This window comes from Diceros bicornis, chromosome 20, assembly GCF_020826845.1.
Source record: "Diceros bicornis minor isolate mBicDic1 chromosome 20, mDicBic1.mat.cur, whole genome shotgun sequence".
Taxonomy (NCBI): Eukaryota; Metazoa; Chordata; class Mammalia; order Perissodactyla; family Rhinocerotidae; genus Diceros; species Diceros bicornis.
Genome location: NC_080759.1, coordinates 43,242,229 through 43,264,483, shown reverse-complemented (window position 1 = coordinate 43,264,483; position 22,255 = coordinate 43,242,229).

Below are 22,255 nucleotides of genomic sequence, written 5' to 3'. Positions count from 1 at the left end.
CATCGTCTATGGACATACAGGATGCCTTATTCAGCACCGTGGTATTCTCAACAGCATTGCTACTGACTAGGGAATTTACTTTACAGTAAAGGAAGGGTATAAATGGGCTCATGCTCTTGGAATTTCCTATTCTTAACCTCTAGTCTTAACTACCTAGTTTTAACTATTGTTGGCCTGAAGAAACAGTGGGAGGCACTAGATAATACCTTGTGGGTCTGGGGTAATGGCCTCCAGGATGTAGTATATGCTCTGAATCAGTGACTAGCATATAATACTATTTCTTCCATAGCTTACATTCATGCATATAAAAGTCAGGGGGTAAAATGAGAGTGTACCCCTAGCAATCCATCAACAAAAGCTTTGCTTCCTATCTTGTAATTTGTCTGCTGTTTTAGAGATATTATTTCCCAATGGAGGAAAGGGTACTCCAAAGGACACAAAAATTCTAACAGAAAAATAACATTTTCCTTAAACTAGTAGTTGAGACTACCGCTTGGCCATATTGGGATCCACATGCCAATTAACCAACAGGCTAGCAGACTGGCTGGAGTGGCTTATTCTGACTTTCCAGAGGAATGTGTGTTTACAACGGAAGAAGTGCTGAGAATGTCTGGAATTCAGACATAGGGCCCTTCTTAGAAATCCTATGTCCTAAAACAAAAACTAAAGGAAAACTTTAACAACTCTGTACAGGCATAACTACTAATTTTCTCAGACACTACAGGAGTGAAGATTTGAGTCTCTCCACTAAGCAAGGAACCATGACTAACTGAGGTGGTTTCTGAGATCAAAGGGAATATGAAATTGGAAATAGAAGAAATTTGCAGATACCAGTTAACGGCCACATGACCTATTGTAGAATTGGGAATTTTACTAATTAGGGGTATTTATTTCTTGCTTTAACATGAGTCCACTTGTATATTTACTAAGCAACTATTTTTCTTTCCCACGGTCAGAGTCCTGGTATCAAACATATGGTAACCATAGTCAACCTTATATCTCAATATTTAATCTGTAGTGTATCAAAATAGTAGTGATACTTAACTAGAACAAGAATAAACTTGTCCAAATTATGGATAAAGAATATTTATGTATCTTCTTTTAGAATGAGGGTGAGTGAATTTTAGATTATGTGAGGCATGGATGTCTCATATTGTGTGAAAGCAGATAATTGCTATTTTCTGTATTTAGATATGAATATAGTTATGATAGGTGTTAAGAATGCCAAAATGTGTTTCTGTCATCTTGCTTAAGCTGAGTATTACATTATGCAAAATTTATTCCCTATATGGCTGAGGGACAGAGTTGACCCACAGAGAAACGTTACTTCCACTACAGCAGCTGATGTGTTTAGTTTCTTAGATTTCCCTGCAGGCCCTGCCTTCTCCCTCTGCCCTATGCTTCAAAAGGATTCTTTAAGAATGCTTTCTCTGTACCTTCCACTCCTCCTCCCAGACCTTTACTTCCCCAGCTTCTCCCAAAATTGTGTAAATTGTAGCTCCTCTAAAAAAATTCCTTGACTCCATGTGGCAGACAAACCCCAGGTTGCCTCCCAATAACCTGTCTCCTGATCTTCATGCCTTAGTGTAATTCCCTTCCCTTGAGTGTAGAACTTGTGAGTTGCTTCTAATCAATAGAATATGGCAAAGTTGGTTTGATAGTGCTCCCTTGATGATGTTACATTGTATGAGACTCTCTTTTAGCAGACTGTGGAGAGATCCTCTCCCACTGGTCTTAGAGAAGCAGGAAGTTGTGACATAAATGGTCTAAACAGGGAGCAACTTAGAAGCAAACCATGGGAGCCTCTAGGAGCTGAGAGTCTCATTCTTGCATCTGCAAGGGATTGAATTCTGCCAACAACCCCATGAGCTTGGAAGAAAACACGAGCTCCAGAAAGGAATGCGGCCTGGCCGAGACCCAGACTACAACTTTGGGAGACCCTGAAGAGAGAAACCAGCTAAGCCATATCTAGACTCTTGACCCACAGAAACTGTGAGAGAATGAATCTGTGGTGTTTAAGCTGATAATCCTGTGGAAATTTATTATACAGCAATAGAAAACAAACATACCCCATGATACTCATAATGGGCCGCCTTCCTGACTGAAATCTGATTGGTTCACACTTCCCAGTACATATTACAGTTGGATTTTATACTTACTTATCTCATTACTGTCTTTCCCCACCAAACTGAAACCTTATGAAAGAGTTTCTTCTTTGTATCTCCAGAGTCAGTATATACAATGCCCCTAATGAATAGTTAAATAACAATCACTAACTGATCAAATCAATGAATTAATGAACAAATTGTGATTCCATATCAGGTTTTTTTGGAAAATGGGAACGAACCATGGTAGGTAAAATTGTCCTCATTCTATATCAGGATAGTGGATTGCTAAAATTTCAAATCGCCAGCATAAAGTTTCTTCAATGTAAGTTTAAAAACATCATTTTCATTCTCCTATTATGAGTCATTGTGATGTACAGTGTTTAACATTGAAATCACCTGAGGTACTCATTAAAAAATGCAGATTTATGGACCCTAACTCAGATACAATGGTTTAGGATTTCTGAGAGTGGGCCTCAGAAATTGCACATGACACAGACTCCTCAAGAGATGTTTACTCACACAAATGTTTGACAACTGTTTCTGGAGAAGCATGACTTTTTACAAAAATTTTAAAAATCTGTTTTCACATAAAGTGGGTGCTTCACTGTACAAATTGGAAAATCAAAATCTTCTATACCTACAATTAGATGATAACAATGAGTTCATATACTGTTGTTTAAAGTCAGGAGGCAATTGAATCTAAGAAATGAGAGAATCAGAACAAAGATTATATGCCAACAGTTGAAAAGGATCGTCTAACTATCATGTAGAACTGCAATTTCAGAATTTTATGTATTATGTGTTAAAAATAATACTTTCGATTCACTTGCTTTTTGAAATGTTAAAATGCAGAAAGAAATCTTTTTTTTTAACTTAACTGTGAACATAGTGTCAGATTGTTAGTATTTTTCCATAATGTTAAAAAGAATCCCTGATTCTATTTCTGTTAATTAGATCGCAGGTTTATAAAAAGAATTTTAATATTTATTTCTTGGTCTTTGTTGAAAGGATGATACTCTGTTAAATTTTCATTAATATAATGATACATTATACAACCTTTAAAATCTATTCATCAAAAAATCCCATAATAATTATTTACTGAAAAATGAGTAATCAAGAAATTCTTTAGTGTGCATATTATACCCGAATCAATAATATAATTTACAGAAAATATTCTGGTGAACTTTTTATGGGAAATATATTTGTATTATACTTACTAGTGAAAAACATTTATAATTTTCTAGAAAGTTGAGAAAGTTTGAGAAAGCTGTATATCAGTACAAAAGTAGAAATGGTTTATAGTTGTTTGTATGATTGTGGCAACTGTTTGATAAAATAGTAATAAATTTATTTTAATGTTAAGATACCAAACACTAATTTGCCTTTAAAATATATAATGTAATTAGATTAAATTACATGATATTATTTCTTATTAGCTCATCTATTCACTCTTTTCCTCTATACAAAGCAAAGCTCAGGATATCTCAATGCTTTTTGCAAGATGATAGAGAATGAGTTAACTTAGAAATATCATGGGAATAAAAGCGCTGTAAATAAATATGACTTGATTACCAAGATTACAATATAATAAAAGGCTTGACAATTGCAATTTTTTTGTAGTATATGACAATTACCTTTAAAAAAATCCATTTCTTGAATGTATTTATAGAAGTACTCATTTATGACCTTTCCAGTACCAGCATTTTCTGACAAAAAAAGAAATAAACAAAGACAGTTCTCCTAAATTTTGAAATTGAGAAGCTTAATACATATTGACAAAATGGAAGACTCTTGAGAAAATCCTGTCAACCCAATCAAGTGAAATGTTCAAATATGGAAATATCTATCATTAATATATTACGAAATGCAGTTATTTTTTGGAACTTTAAAGGTTTAAATCAATAAAAACCAGTCAAGATGACATTTTAGAAACATGACAAATTAGGATTTAGACAGCCACCAATAATAAGTATGTGTTAATGGCAATCATTTTATTCCAGAACTGATATTTCAAAAGTATACTTTAACAAATATATATTGTTTATAATGTTATATATTTTTTAAATGTTGATAAGTTTAAATCTTTTAAAAAAATGTATTAAGAAAACAATTACATTGTAGTGCTGCCAAACAAATTTAAGATATACTGTGAAGTACAGTAAAAAAAGTACTGGGCAAAGTATCAGAAACTTCTGCACATTCTCACCAAATTATTAGCGATTTGGTCTTGGATAAGTCAAACATAAAATAAGGTTAATATAAAAATTAAATATTATGATAAACTTCCTTCTAAACTGCTTGATATTATTAGTGACTATTAAGTGCTTAACACTATTATTTGTAACGGCTGTCTTTTAATCATTTCTGCATTAATTCACAAAATACTTCTGTAAAGTAAGTTAAAATTTATAACCAAATACTATCAGATATATTTTTAAACTAATTTAATTCTGTCAATTATAAACATAACATATTGCTGACTGATTAAATTTAGCCTTACATATAAATTTAACTTTGAACATAAATGATGGAAAGACATTCACAATTTGGTATTAATTTTGCCTATTGAGGCTGATTCTTTCATTAAGTTTCCCCTGTCAGATACAGTAACTTGGACTTTTAGGATTTTAGAATAATAATGACTTGACTTACCATCTCAAAGTTCAGCTAATGAAGCTTAACCTTCAGTGGCCCTCAAAGACATAGACGCTTATAGGGTCTTGTTATTAAAATTGTGTTCTTTTCTTAAATTGGGCCCTCAAAATAACATAAGATTTAGGCTTCAGATACTCATTTACATTTCTAGCTATTAAAGAGGGACTCCACTTTTTCTCTTTGTTCCAATATGTGTGTGCAGGTGTATATATATGCATGTATATAATTGTCTGTACATATATATATATATATGTATGTGTATATCCATTTTTTATATTTAAATATATACATTCTCCCCAGAGAAGAATTTTAATAGGCTTAGCTTGAAGAGCTTGCCTACCCCAAATGTTAGCAGGCAGGGCAAATTGTTTTGAAGCTGCATTACAACCAATGACTTGGATTGGGGAGAGAGAACTTTTGAAGGAAAATGACGCTATTCCAAACAATGGTTGGACAGACCAAATACTAAATGACAGATACCACACATATGTTTAGAAAATAGGACCTGAGTTGGTAATACGCAAAAGATAAGTCTAGAGAGAAAGCAGAGGCCAAATCATAGAGGTCTCTATATGCTGAGGCAATTGGAGCTTATGGAATTCAACAGCAGAACCCTGTAGCTTGTTGTGGATTTTGCCAACTGAGGCAACATGGATAGAGTTTAAGGAAAATAATAAGCCTTGTTTCTGTCTTGGAAAATTGGATGTGTAATGTGCTTTTCATAGACAATAGGATAGAGAAAAAATGGATAGGCTTAAAGGATAAGATGACAAAAGAAAGTCTAATTATAACAATTTATTTTGCTTACAAAATAGCTGTATTGTTTTGAAGACTGATATATTTGACTAAAATTAAATCATTATTAAGCTGTTTAACAAGTTACAGAAAATATTTGTAATGGACCAATCTCCTATTATTTTGAAATTATTTACAGGGCTATTTTAGAGATTTATATTTTGTAAAAGGAGTTCAGCACAAACAATATAATGATCTTATTACAGCTTAGAAAACTAAGTTCATCTTGTAAGAATAACAATGTTGGACATGTAAATGAAGAAAACATTTAAATGATGCTGTCAGAGGAAAAGAGTTTCCAAGTGTTAATTAAGTGCTTTGACAAAATTCAAGATACATAAAGGTGTGAAATGTTGATCTTCAATCATGGTGACTGTAGTTTTATTATTAAAAACTACAATATTGATTTAAGAAATTTAATTTGATGAGTGTTTGTGAAACAGAGTCACAGTTGTTTTCTCTACAAATATCGACCTGTTAAAATAAAAAAATGACTGGAAAAACTTCTTGTTTTTCTTGCTTTAAGCAAATCACTCTGGATTGTTTTGTGTGTGTGTGTGTGTGTGTGTACGGTACTTGCATTAATTTCTTTATAATAGAAAAACAAGTTATTTTGAAACATTCAACACTAATACTTATTTTAACAATATTTAGTCATTTTAATCTTTCTAAAAATCTGACAAGTGTATTCATAGTTTTCAGAGCTGACCAAACTTCATATAATTGTGTTTGTCACTCATATACTTCTTTATTTTACACATATATATGTTGTTCTATTCTAGGAACCAGGATTTATAGATTTTAGGGATGCAGCAATGAACAAAATAAAGTTATTGTTACTTTTTCGTGCAATGATTTGATTCCATTTTATCCCTTCTTTTAGCATATTGATTATACTTTTTAATTTTTTAGTGGTTTCCGTACAGTTCTCAGTATCTATTTTTAAGTATTCTTTTTTTTAAAGATGATTTTTAATAATACATCTAACAATCAGCCTCTTTTTTTTTTTTTTTTTTTTTTTGGTGAGGGGGAAAATAAGCCCTGAGCTAACATCCATGCTAATCCTCCTCTTTTTGCTGAGGAAGACCGGCTCTGAGCTAACATCTACTGCCAATCCTCCTCCTTTTTTTTTCCCCAAAGCCCCAGTAGATAGTTGTACGTCACAACTGCACATACTTCTAGTTGCAGTATGTGGCACGCGGCCTCGGCATGGCGGGAGAAGCAGTGCATCCGTGCCCGCCGGGGATCCGAGCCCGGGCCGCACTTAACCGCTAAGCCACGGGGCTGGCCCTATTTTTAAGTATTCTAAGCCCACCTTCAAATAACACTATACTGCTTCATGTATAGTCCCAGTACTTTATAACAGAATATTCCCAATTCCTTCTTCCTATCCCTTATGACTTCATTGTCATTCTTTTCATTTATCCATATGATATAATCACTCAATATATTGTTGCTATTACTATTTTAAACAAAAGTTATCTTTTACATCACTTAAAAGTAAGAAAAATAGATTTCATTTTACCTTAATTTATTCCTTCTCTAATGCTTTTCTTTATATAGATCTGAGTTTCTCATCTATATTATTTTCCTTCTCCTGAACAAGCTCTTTTAACTTTGAGGGGCAGATCTCTAAGTAATGCATTACCTCTGTTTTTGTTTCTCTGCAAAGCCATTAATTCTACTCTTTTGAGGGATAATTTTGCTGGATATAGAATTCTAGGTTATTTTTTCTTTCACCACTTTAAATATTTCACTCCATTATCTTCTTATTTGTGTGGTTTCTGATGAGAAGTCCACTGTAATGCTTCTCCTTGTGCCTTTATATTAAGGCTTTTCTGTTTCTATTTTCTCTCAAGATTTTCTCGTTTTTTGGTTTTCTGCACGTTGGATACAATATGCCTCAGCATTTTTGTTTTGTTGTTTGTTTTACTAATGCTGCGGGGCTTCCTCTGAGATTTCTTGGTCTATAGTCTGGTGAATATCGTTAATTTGGGGAAGTTTTTGGCTATTATTACTTCAAATATTTCTTCTGATTTCTGCTCTGTTCTCTCTTTCTTCTCCTTCTGGAACCCCAATTACACATATGAAACAAGTTTTGCAATTTACCTACAGTTCTTGGAGAGAGCAAGCCTCAATGTGAAGTTTCGTCAAGTCTTTACTTGTGTCACACCTACCTAAATCCCATTGGCCAAAACAATGTTCATGGCTGAGCCCAGAGTCAAATGGTGGGCAGGGTAGCTTGCCCTTGGAGGTAGGGCACAGTAAAATTATATTGTAAAGAAATTGAATGCAGGAAGGGGTAAAGAATTGATGTCATGATTGCAATCTAACACAGAATCCACTCCCATTTTGATAGCACTTGCTTTGTAGTCCACTGACATTGCACGTAATTTGGACTCATTACTCTCTAGGTGCGCTCTCATGAATGAAATCATGAATTGGTCTCAGTATGTCCTGTATCCTGCCTATACATCTCTCTTGCTTTTCACTGTCATTTTCTAGATTAGATCCAGAGTTGTCTTTAAAAGTATGAATGCATTTTCATTTTACTTTCATTCTTATTTGATCATCTAGATTCATATATGATTTTACTTTGTAAATAATTTCTCATAGAATTCAGTGATTTTTCCATCTTTTTTTAATTTCCAAGTTGCTGATGAGAAATCTAATGCTATTATTATTATTTTCCGTGTTAGATGAACTGATTTTTTTCTCTTGAAGTCTTTAGGCCATTTTCTGAATCTTGGAATTTTCAATTACTGCCAAGATGTATTACATGCAGGTTTCCTTGTCATATCTTGTCCCTTTTTTATCTGGTCATTCATTTCTTTTAGCACTTACATTGATACTTTTGAAATTTTTCTTTTCAGAAACAATTGCATTATTCTACAATTCTCCTTTTTCGTCCGATATTGAACCTCTTCAATTTTGTCTTACATGTGAATTTTTTTCTCAACACTTTAATTTATTTGGTTTTGTATCCTATGTCCAGAACAATATTCTTGATATTTTTCTTCCAACTGCTATATTGCTGTATTTTTTTCTAATTTTTAAGAGCTCTTTCTGTTGTTCAATTTTTCCAATCATTCATTTTTCCTAACATCTTGTTCTGCTTTGTAGGTAAAATATTACTGAATTCGAAGACATTATAATGTGTTTTAAGGACATTACTATGTTTTACCTTTTGAATTATCCTGTTAAATATTTCTTGATATTTTACACTAAATTATCTGTTTTCTTTCCCCAAAATATTATGATCCTTGGTTACCCATGTATCTTTAAAATGAGGGACTTGCTTAAATTTTCCTAAGAAGATGGTTGTGTTTTCTTTGCTATTTTATATGTATATCTATATCTATTTTCCCACTAGTTGTCACCCTCAAGTAGGACAATAATATAATTGGAAACTCTTAGTTGGATATTGATAATGAAAATTACCACATTATACTATAGCATTGGTAAATGGGAGAAAGAAACTTATGGATAGGGTTTACCTAGGGCTACCATGATCCGTATCTCGTTCTTGTGAGAATAATGCTCAGGTATTTTTTCCAGTTTTAAAATCAAGCTGTATATAGGTGTTTAGGGCTAGAGTTGGCATAGTTGTTGTATAGAAAAACATTTCTCAACCACCCTATTTCTAGCTTCCCTTTTACTTCCTGCCTCATTACTTTCTCACATTATGTTCAAATTTTCCCTGGAGTTCTACTAGGCAAATGAGTTTCCTTCTCTTGGTTTCATTTATTCTGGATCTTGAATTCATATACTCTGCCTCAGTGATCAGCATCCTTCCACTCTCAATGTATCTTCCAGAAATTTGATGCTATCTTTTGTCTAATCTCGTATTCTTTCATTCTTGTGATATTTCCTGGTAATTATTTTTCTTTCAGTTAAATAAGAACCCAGAAGGAAGAAAAAATAAAAGCATTATGAATGTTGGCTGCATAGAGCTGGAAGTCACTGTGATTCCTCAGCTTTCAACGAGTTACGGAGCCTGTTCCTGTTTAAGGGTTTAATTGTTTAGTACAACTGCCATATTGGCATTGCCATCAATTTAACATGGCATTACATTTCTTTGCTTCACTCATCAGTGATTTTGAGCCATTGCCTAATTAGATACAAAGAATGTAACAGTAGTGTGTTGTTTTTTTCATTCAATAGGCATTTACGATATAACTGGTCTGTTTCTAGCACAGTGTTATATCTGATGACAAGCAAAAGTAATAGATAATATTTATTCATCCTTTATTTGTCCAAGGCACTACGTAAAGCCCTTTACAAACAGTACTTCATTTAGCCCTCACATCATCCTTTGGAAGTAGATAATATTACCATTTCTCTTTTCCACAGGAAGACTCTAATTCATCCAAGTTGATTTACCCACAAATGGCAGAGCAGGAAAAGGACCCTGGTTTTTCTTTCATCTAGGACTAGTTTTTTTTTTTTTTTTTTTGGTGATGAAGATTGGCCCTGAGCTAACATCTGTGCCAATCTTCCTCTATTTTTGTATGTGGGTCGCCACCACAGCATGGCTTGATGAGTGGTGTAGGTCCGTCCCCGGGATCCAAACCTGGGCCCCCAAAATGGAGCACGCCAAACTTAACCACTATGCCACCAGGCTTGCCCCCCATCCAAGACTGTTTTGTTAGTCAGTTTCAAATTGTCCAGACTCTGCCACCAAAGTAGAGTGCACCAAACTTAACCACTATTCCACCAGGCTTGCCCCCCATCCAAGACTGTTTTGTTAGTCAGTTTCAAATTGTTCAGACTCTGCCCTCTTTCTCTACCTAGGCTAGAGAAAGAAACATAAAGATAACAAGTAATCATTTAACATGAATGATGTTCATTCTCCTTTCCCTAATTTCTGTCCTTTACTGATGCCCTTTTATTTCTTAGAGGAATAGAGAATGGTGTTTGGGCCCCATAAAGCAAAGAGCATCCATGTTTCTGATTTTTGTCAAGTTGCTTAATTAGAAGAGGCAGAGCCAGAGAGAAAGTCGTCACGCATTATTTTCTTGAAGATAGGTCTCTACATGAATGTCACCTCAGGAATTAGCAATTTTTCAAAAAAGGAACACATTTGTTCCTACGTGTGATCAAAATAGGCTTCAATCTTTCATGAAGACAAGTTAAATATACAAAAATAGACTTTAATAGGGCAGGTTAAGCATAGGCCCCCACCCACCCAAATTTTGTTAAATATGTCTATTTCTAATCATTTTAGTACATGATAGTGGAAGGGGGGATACATTATTAAACCAGATATTTTGATGCGTTTTTGGAAGAGGAAGAATTGAAATGATTGACTGGCATTCAAAACAGAAATAGTCAAAGATGTTACACCCAGAACATTCATAGGAGATGTTTGTAAAACATACAGGAATAGGAAAAGAAAATATTTGAGCTGAGGTGTCCAGCCTTTTTGCCCTGTCCCTATATCATAAGCAAAACTTGCCAATCAGCACACCACGCTGGCAAACAGAAACCTCTTTCAGACTCCCAGGCCTGGCAGAGACTTGCTACATAAATATATCAATAGTACCGCTGAAGAAACCCACACAGTTCCCCATGTTAAACAAAAATTTTAGATTTCCATTCATATATATGAAAGGACAAACAAGAATTACCAGACATTAAGGGAAATAGAAGCACAAATTTAAAAACAAAACAACCCAAATGAAACATAGAGAATAACTTTCATGATGCAGAGCCAAATCAGGAAATAGAAAAGATTTTAAAGGAATTCTAATTAGTAGCTGCAGAGAGATTCAAGAAGATATTGGATACATAAAAATGGAATAAGCTGTTATAAAAAGGAGAAATGAGAGACTATGAACTAGTTCTTATATATTGAAAATATGATTTCTTAAATAAAATATTTAATGGAAAGGCTAGAAGAAAAAAAATCGAGGAAATCTCCCAAGTGTAGAATAAAAAAAGAAATAGAGATGAGTATTATGAAGGAAACATTGAGAGACATAAATCATTAATTTAGGAGGTTTAATGTTCACCTAAAAGGAATTGCAGGAAGAGAGAACAGAGGAAATGGAAAGGAGAAATTTTTCAACAAAATGATGAAAGCAAATTTTCCAGAGGTGAGACATATAACTTGAAATTGCAAGAGCTCACCTAGTGCTTAGCAGGATAGATCAGAAAAAGATGTACAAAATACTGTACCTTGAAGAAGCCTGGCAAATTTCAGAATTATAACAAGTATCCTAAACTTTTCTTTATTTCATTTATTCATTCATTCATTGTTCATCTGTCATTAATTAATGGCCTATATTGGCTATAAATTGGTGAATAAAAGAGGAAAAAGTCACTGCGTATTGAATATTATACTCTATTTTAACAGCAGGAAAATGCATGTAAACAAAAATATAATTGTATTAGTCAGCTAGGGCTGCCATAATAGAATACCACAGAGCTTAAACAACAGAAATTTATTATTTCTTAGTTCTGGAGGCTAGAATACCAACATCAAGATGTGGCACAGTTGCTTTCTGGTGAGGGTTCTCTTCCTGGCTTGCAGATGGCTGCCTTCTCATTGTATCCTCACATGGCCTTTCCTCTGTGTCTACATGCCTAGTGTCTGTTCCTCTCTTTATAAGAATATCAGTCCTATTGGATTAGATCCTCACCATTATTACTGCATTTTACCTTAATTACCTCCTAAAGTCCCTCTCTCCAAATGCAGTCACATTGTGAGTGAGGGCTTCAACATATGAGTCTTGGGGGAACATAACAATAATGTTAAGTTTGATGAAACAAAGTAAATTGTGGAATGGGATGGAGGAAATGTGGTGGCAAACATTTTATGTAGAGTCATAATTAAAGCCCTCTACGATGAGGGGATATTTGAGCAGAAGTTTGAATGAAGTGAGCTAAATGAAGACACGAGGGGAAGAGTATTCCACGTGGAAGAAGCAGTAAGTGAAAAGACCAGGGGAAGAATGGAGGAAGAGGATTTGAAGTGTAGACAGAGAGTGGTAGTGATGTTGTTGGTGCTGTTACCAAGAGTAACATCAAGAACAGATTTGTAGGCCAAGATCAAGGGTTTGCATTTCATTTGAAGTATAATGGAGGAGTCACATCACTATCTGATGGGCTAGAAAGCATCATCATCTATGTAGTGTTCTTTCAAAGTTCACTGTAGTTGCTTTATGAACAATAAACTACAAGGATGGATGTGAAAGTAAAGAGACTTGTTAGAAAATCATTTTAATAATTCTTATAAAAGGACAAGTGCAAGATGCAAAGATAATTCCAGAAATAGAAGAGAATTTTAAAGAATTCTAATTAGTAGTCGCAGAGATTCAAAATAGTATTGCATCCATAAGAAACTGAAAAACCTGCTATAAAAAGGAACAATGAGAGAATGAAAGGGAATTTTTGAAAGTTGAAAATAAGACTGACTAAATAAACCCTCCATTGTTGCTACAGAAAGAGAAGAGGCACTGGCGAAGGCGTACTGACCTTGTGTTGATGCAGAAAGGATGATCTCATTACTCATTTGGAAAAGAAGGAGAAGTGAAGCATCACACACTAGTCACTATTCCAGAATATATACCATGCCCTGCTGGTGAGAGGTAGAAGAGTACATTAGAGACCAAGCAATTTTACCTACCTCTATTTATTCATTTTGTTTCCTTGTAGATAAACCGTTTTGTTCTTACTTTGTTTGGTTTGGTCAATCCAGCTGCCCAGATTCTATTTGCTAGATTGGGCAAACACAGATTCCTATTTACCTTAATTCATTTCCATAAGGATTTTGTTTTGTTTTTTATTTTGTTTGATGGTGATTCAGGTCCTTGAAAATTTTAGCTTACTGCCTGTTGATTTTACTCTTGGAAATTCTATTTCTTAACAGCCAAATGCAGAAACATTAGGTGGTTCTGGTTAAATACCCAGGTCGTTTAAAGGAAACGTAAGGGTTAGGCTACTCTTTCACGGCCTCTATTTCTTACCAATTCTGGAGTATTCTGCCTGCTCTATCTCTCAGTTTACAGATAATATATTTAGTAGCTTTTTAGAAAATGCTTCATTTTACGAAGAGGGTTTTCAGACGCAGTGAGGTGTGTGTCTGAGTTCCCGAAATTTTTTAATCTTAAGATTAAGATTGGAAGTCATTTTTAAGATTAGGGATCAGTATATCGAGATCAGAAGAATGTGGAAAGGAAATCATCCTGAGAATTTGGGATTTAATCAGAAGAACTTCTCTAAATCTAAGCAATGTTAATCCATAAAATTCCTGTCCTTTGTGATAAAGACTTTCATTTTCTACTATGACATAATGCATTCTCTCTCTCTCTCAAATAGAAAAACTTTCCCACAAATTCTTGAACTAATTATTCTGACAATAATGACATTGAAATAGAACCTGCCCTCCATGAATATACTCAAGGCAGAGAGAAAACACAAGTTATTTTCCCTTGGGATACTTCTTTCCACTGGGATGAAGAAGAGATTAAGCTGGCTATCCTTGAAGCTTTAAGTGTTAACACACACTCTTCAGCCAGCTGATCACCCCTGTCATTATTATCATTAGTAGTAGTAGTAGAGTATTTGATTTTAATGACAGCTAATACTGATCAATTTCTTAAATTGTAATTGCAGTCAGCTTCTCTCATATTCTATACAATTGCATAGAATATCCCAGAGACCTTTGGATTAACACACTTTTCAATTTGTTTACAGACATGAAATATTTTTGCCTGACCATATGGATTAGACCAGTTACATTTGACTTTGGGACTGTATCCTATTATTTGTATCAGAGGAATTGTATACTACAATATCCCTATCTGTTGATATTCTCTCATATACTACATTATCACGTTGGAGAAGTTTAAATAGAAGACCTCAGAGTCTCCTCATCATGAAAAAAGAGAGAAGACTATTCTTGACTGGCCGTGGGGTGTGGTGGATGTAGACAATGTAGAAAAGCCCAGAGCATAGTAGACTTGATACATAGTGTAAAGCAAAGAGATAGAATTCAAAGATTAAGAATGTCCAGAGTTTAATTTTCTCCAGCCAGAGGGGCACACGTACTAGGTATCTAAGATAAGTATCAGAAATAAAAAATTTCAGAACGGTCAAGCAGAATTGAGGAAGAAATATCACATAGCTAATTTCAACCTCAAAAATCTGGCAAGTGTCATTAAGAGGAAACAAAGTCCTCAGTGATTTAAGCAGTGCTTTGTTGTAGCAAGATTGCTTTAAAAGTTACTTATTTCCTTCTCAAAGTGTACTTTTTTTATTTTAAAAACATGAAATTTATATTAAAAAGTATACAAAATACTGCCAACACATTTTACAAAATCGTTGTACCAATATTTACTTCCACCAGGAGTGTATGAGAGCTCAGATTTCTCCTTACTTTGCTAATATTTTTTCAATTTTTGTCTTTCTAATGATTGTGCAGTCATATTCCATTTGAGTTTGAATTTGCATTTCCCTGATTCCTAATGATTTTGAGCACCTTTCATATTCTCACTGGCCATTTGGATCTCTTATTTGGTGAAGGGTCTGTTCAATTCTTTGGCTTATTTCTAGTTGTATCGTCTTTTTCCTACATACTTGTAGGAGGTCTTTATACATTCTGGATATAAGTAAGTCTAATTTCTCAATCCTTTTCTTTATCCTTTATGTACATTTTAGTGCCGTTTTAAAATAAATCTTTGTACCCCCCCCCACCAGGTTTATAAAGATAGTCCATGTTACGTTCTAGACTTTGTTGCCTTAGCTTTTGGTCTAAAATCTGCCTGGATTTTTTTTTTTTTGGTTTTAAGTATAGATCAAGATTTAGTTATTAATTATTTATTTGTTTTCTCAGAAGGATATATAGTCAAACTTGCATTACTTATTTCAAAGTTTATTTGGTTTATCTCCCAGGGCTTCTTCTCTTTGGTAGAGACAATATGTTTCCTTCCCCAGCCCCACAGAGCTGTGAAAAATACTGCTTAAGCTTCTGGTTTCTTCTTGGCCTCTGGGCTTCTTGCCCCTGATCTGAAACTCTCACCATACACTTTAGTTTAAAATATTAAGCCTTCTTTGGGTAACACAATACTATCTCAGCAATATAAATTTCGCAAACACAATTGAACCTTGATTAAAAGTGCCGGGGGCCGGCCTGTGGCTTAGCGGTTAAGTGCGCGCGCTCCGCTACTGGCGGCCCGGGTTCGGATCCCAGGCGCACACCGACGCACCGCTTGTCCGGCCATGCTGAGGCCACGTCCCACATACAGCAACTAGAAGGATGTGCAACTATGACATACAACTATCTACTGGGGCTTTGGGGAACAAAAAAAAAAGGAGGAGGATTGGCAATAGATGTTAGCTCAGAGCCGGTCTTCCTCAGCAAAAAGAGGAGGATTAGCGTGGATGTTAGCTCAGGGCTGATCTTCCTCACAAAATAAATAAATAAAACTGTTTAAAAAAGAAAAAAGTGCTGGGATACTTGATGCCTAGTGAAGTCTGGGAAAATTGTTAAGCAGCTCAGTATATGAATACCACATATAAAATGAAGCTAACTTTATTTGCAATTTAACTTTTTCTTAATTAAACTCATTGAATTTGAAATCTCCCAAGTTAAAAAAAGTCTAAAAATATGTTATTAATTTCAACCCTAATGCCAGTGATTATGTAGTTTTAAAAATTCCAGAAAAGCAATAAGTAGGACAAAAATTATGAGTTCAATACTATATTCAAAACGTTAATTTTTGCTATGGTCTGAATGTCTTTGTCCTCCCCAAATTCATATGTTGAAATCCTAACACCCACAGTGGATGGTACTAGGAGGTGGGGCCTTTGAGAACTGATTAGGTCATGAGAGCTGAGGTGTCGTGACTGGAATTAGTGCCCGTATAAAAGAAGCTCCGGGGGGATCCCCTGCCACTTCCACTATGTGAGGACACAGCAAGAAGGTGCCGGCTACGAACCAGGAAGAGGGCCCTCCCCAGAACACAACCATGTCAGGATGTTACTCTTGTCCTTCCCGCTTCCAGAACTGTGAGAAATAAATTTGTTATTATAGTAGCCTGAATGGAATAAGACACTTTTCTTCTATTAAGCAAATTGTTCTTGTTGCTCCAGGCAAATATCCACATCAGTGGCTCTCAAATTCCATCGAACAAAAGTATCACAGGCCGTACTTTAAAATCGAGTAAATTGTACCATCCCTCGAAAAAATTTGATTGAATAGATCTGAGGCAGGAGGAAAGCCAGAAATTGAAATTTGTTTTCGGATATATCCTTAGGAATTTGGATGCATGTTGCTCTTGGACTACAATTTAAATGGACTAAGAAATTTGGGATACTGATTGGTTACAAAGGAAAATCAGGTGAGAAAAAGAGCAATGAGTCTGTAAATATCAAGGCCATTTCTGGAAATTTAAATCAATGTGCTTCATATGCAAATTTTGAGTTTGTCAAGTGGTGTAGTCACTATAGAAGAGAGCACACGACATGCATTCAAGAAATGCATGAACATTTTAAATAACCATACAGTTTTTAAAACTTAAATATAATATATCTCAGGCTTTCTAGGGGCCTCACCCCGAAGCAGTCTCATTAGCATAAATTCAGGGATCATCAAAAGGAACTTGTTATGAGTAACAAAAGATACACCTGTCACCTCTATCACTCAGGAAGTTTTCAAGAGTTTTAGAAACCCTGTGTCAGGAAATGGTTAAAAAAAAAAAAACCCAAATATTACAATAAAAGATGCTCCTATCACCCTTATCCCAAGAGTTTTAGGAGCTCTGCTTCAGGAAATGGGAATGAAGACCAAATACATGTATATATTTTTTATTATATCACAATATCATAACTGCCATAACAAAATACCACAGATTTCTTGGCTTAAAAAATAAAAATTTATTTTCTTACAGTTTTGGAGGCTAGAAGTCCAAGATCAAGATGTGGCCAGTGTTAGTTTCTAGTGAGATCTCTCCTCCTGGGAATGATGGCTGCATTCTCTCTGTGTCCTCGTATGGCCTTTTCTCTGTGAGCTCAGAGAGAGATAGATCTCTGATGTTTCTTCCTCTTCTTTTTTTTTTTTTTTTTTTTGTGTGTGAGGAAGATCAGCCCTGAGCTAACATCCATGCCAGTCCTCCTCTTTTTGCTGAGGAAGACCAGCTCTGAGCTAACATCTATTGCCAATCTTCCTCCTTTTTTTTTTTTATCCCCCAAAGCCCCGGTAGATAGTGGTATGTCATAGTTGCACATCCTTCTAGTTGCTGTATGTGGGATGCCGCCTCAGCGTGGCCGGATAAGCGGTGGGTCGGTGCGCGCCCGGGATCCGAACCCGGGCCGCCAGCAGCGGAGCGCGCGCACCTAACCACTAAGCCACGGGGCCGGCCCCTCTTCCTCTTCTTCTAAGGACACCAGTATTATGGGATGAGAGCCCACCCTTATGACTTCACTTAACCTTAATTACCTCTTTAAAGACCCTGCCTCCACATAGTCATTCACACTGGGGTTAGGGCCTCAACATATGAATTTGGGGAGAAACAGAACAGAATCTATAACAGATGAGATGTCAGTCTAGGCGCTCTGGACAGGCCAGTTGAGCTGGCAAACAGCCACAGCGCTCCTGTCTCTCTGGCCATTGTCCCGTATAATTGCAAACAAGTTCCATCCTTTCTCACTTCACAACTATTTTCTCCCATAGGATGAATGGCATTAGAGTTGCCCACTACCCCAATAGATAATCCCTATACTAAACCAGTGTGACATTGATAACTTCGACATCAGCTGATGGTCAGCATCATATATATTTAGGAATTGTATTTTCTGGGTAAGCATGATTCAAATAAGGTAAATTTATTTGTCATTGTCTGTCTTAATATCAGATTTTCTGGTTTCCCTTTGAAAATAGAGAGAATAAAATGTTCAAAAACAACATCAGTATCTTTTCCTGTATAGTTCTATTAAAGTGACACAAACACAGATTTGCAGCTGAGCTTTTGAGTCTTATAATGTGCCAAAGAAATGTGTTGCCAATTTTATATAAGTGATAGCATTAATATTCGCCACTCTTTAGGTACTATAACACCCAGTTTAAAACTCTATAAAGAAATGGGTTTTACATTTTGATATTCATAATATATAATACAGAAATAAAGCATACCTCTTACATAATAGTCATATAAACACTTAAATATAGATGTTCACTTCTAATTGACTTAAGTCAATTATTTAATTTTTCTTTTTTTTGTGAGGAAGACCAGCCCTGTGCTAACATCTGCCAATCCTCCTCTTTTTTTCTTTTTTTTGCTGAGGAAGGCCAGCCCTGGGCTAACATCCATGCCCATCTTCCTCCACTTTATATGGGACGCCGCCACAGCATGGCTTACCAAGCAGTGCGTTGGTGTGCGCCGGGGATCCGAACTGGTGAACCCCGGGCCGCTGCAGTGGAGCGCGCGCACTTAACTGCTTGCGCCACTGGGCTGGCCCCTCAATTATCTAAGTTTTGATACTAGGTGAAAATTTGACTACAACTTGTGCTCCTCCTAATTATTTTTATTATGCTAAGAGAAAGGAATCTTAGATATGCGTGTGATTTAATTACCCCTAAACACATCATTAGTAATATAGAAAAAAAGAAATAGATCAAAAGGGAGTAAACATAGGTAGAAAGATAGAAATTTTAAAAAGTAAAACAATATATTTCTTAAGAAAATGGTTAAGGATGTGGCTATGCAAATAAAATAGGAGGATTCTATTTAGATGAAAGTTAGACATTGTAAGGCAAAGAAACTTTATAGAACATGAAATGAAGTTTCATATCATTGAGTTTGGAATATACTTGTAATAAGATTTATTTTGAAATATATTGATAGTTTGTTACTAGTGTATAGAAACACAGTAGATTTTTCTAAATTAATTTTGTATCCTACAACTTTACTGAATTCATTTATTAGTTTTGACAGTTTTTTGGTGGAATTGTTAGGATATTCTGTATATAATATCATGTCATCTGCAAACAGTGACAGTTTTACTTCTTCCTTTCCAATTTGGATACTTTTTTTCTTTTTCTTGCCTAGTTTTTCTGGCTAGGACTTCCAATACCGTGTTGAATAAAAGTGGCAAGAGTAGGTATCCTCCTCTTCCTGATCTTAGAGGAAAAGCATTCAGCTCTTCACTGTTGAGTATGATGTTAGCTGTGGGAGTAATTCTGCTATTTGCTTCTCCCAACCTTACCTCTGCATTGCTAATGAAAGCGCTGGGCTTGAGTAATATTCCCATCTGCTTCATCTTTGTTTTGTCATTCCCTTTCCTGTTCTCCTGTTATTTTCAGGAAAAGTCAGTCTTTTTTCAACCATTTTAGCTTAAAATTAATCTCTTTTTTTAAACACTTTTAAGATGAGAACTCATAGCTGAACATTCCTTTTAATTTCTCTTTGTTGTCAGGCTCAGACTTCTGTATTTTTTTAAAAAATCCATATTTTGTCTTGTAAGTTCTCCTAGGGAGAAAGGGCATCAGTAACTTCTGGCGTTTTCAGAAGCATCTTAAAGCTCAGGCAAATCCCGTACACCTGCATCTACCTGAGTTGAATAATCCCACCCAAGATCCCACCCATTGGAACAACACACAAAATATGTACAAGCCAAAACGTATATTTATCTTATATTGTTGATTCAAAATACATAAATCAAACATTGAGAGAGCTTCAAGATAACAGTTGTATAAATTGTATTTTTCAGAATGCTTAGAATCCTTGGTTGCTTAATTTCTTCTTCAACAAATTATGCATGTTGCTTTTGTCAGGATCTAGGGAATATTATAATTATCAATCACTTTAAAGTAAATAATTAGCCTTAAGAGTTTTGTTGTAATTAACTCTTACTGTTCTGTCTGTCTTTGTCTCTGTCTCTCTCAAAGCTACTGCAGATGTGGGTTGAATTCAGTCCTTAAATCTGTATGACACCCAAACTTGTAGTATAAATATTTAAAGGACCATTTCTCCCTCCATCCTGAGTGGGGTTAAGACAAATTTCCTTCTTACTGTATTTCCTGAGGGTTGTTTCCACCTCTTTCTGGTTCCTACTTTCATAGCCCTATGATGATGGAGACTAGCACGAGGCTCCCAGTTGGCTTCCTCCCCTTTTGCAGGCACCGTACTTTACCTGTTGCCCCACAAAGCTATTTAAAAGGATTCTCTAACAGAAGTCTTCATGTGCCCTAGGGCAGTCTCTGGCTTAGGTAATAGCTTATATCTCTGGAGACAGCCTTCATTTGAGTCTCTGAGAATGATTTGACTTCATTTCTTTTTTTTTTTTTCCCCTAAGGAAGATTCACCCTGAGCTAACACTCATTGCCAATCTTCCTCTTGTTTTTTTTGTACTCGAGCCGCCACCACAGCATGCCCATGAACAGATGAGTGGTGTAGGTCTGTGCCTGGGAACTGAACCTGGGACGCTGAAGCAGAGCACACCGAACTTAACCACTAGGTCACCAGGGCTGGCCCGCTGTCTTCATTTCTTATAAGCTCAGCAATGCCTTTAAATTCGTTTTATATATTTTAGCAAGCATTTTTATACATTTCCAAAAAAGAAAGTTTTCCAGGATATGTGAACTGCCTTATTGCCAGAATTAGAAGTCTCAAGTCTTATATTTACACAAATTTATAGAATTAGAGCAGCATGGTGCTCCACGTTGGGAGAAAAATCCCTCTAGAGCATCTGCAGTTCTGTTTTCATCTCACCCAAAATTATTATTTATATGGAAAATCAGACACCTGAGAAGTTTATCTCAAATTCGCTAATAAAACTAACTTAACTATTTTAAAAAGATAATGCCAAATTGCTTAGTACAATATGCTTTTTTTCCTTTATTTGATAGGTGTCGTTAACACCTAACAAGTTAATATGTATAAACATGATGAGGTTCATTAAATACACATTAGTATTATTTTTGTATTAAGTCAAAGGGCAACATATATATAGTTATTTAATACTTGCAATGTTTAGGATAATTTGTCATATTAGGTAAAAATCGAACAGATTAGTCCTGTGTTTTCAATTTAAAAGATTTGGGCTTCTGGTTTTATAGAAATTGTTACTAAGTTTGTAGATGGTATATGATTCACCTTTAAAGTTAGTATTTATAATATATAGAGTACTTTAGTTTATTAGATGAATATGAGTTAGTAAATACTTGGTAAGATTAGGCTTTTAGCATGAGATTTTAAGATAAGATTGGTAAGATTTTTTTGCTCTTAGAATATTAAAGCACACAAATTAGACCCAAATGTATTAAAGAAGTTTAATTAATTAATTTTCATGAAGGCAAGGTCATAAAAATAGGAAAGTACAGAAGAAATTATAATGAAAACTGCAGAATTGCCAGTCGCTTTCAGATGCTGACAATAATGTGTTTCTTCTCTCTGCATCTGTAGTTATTGCCCACAGTTTTTGCAATCCCAGACCACATATCATGATAGAATCTCTGTGATGATTTTTCACAAAACAGAAGTGGGAAACAATATATTGGAATCCCTGTTTCATGTATCCATTAAAGACTAAAGATCAGAAACAGATTTGGTACAGAGTCCATCATTACTGGCTTAACTACTCCTGAATTATCATGTTTTAAACCAGTATCTTAAACTCTGATATCAGTTATTTCAAACAATCTTCACTCAACTAAAGCTATATATATTTAACGGCATGTGTTTGAAAGGTTATTT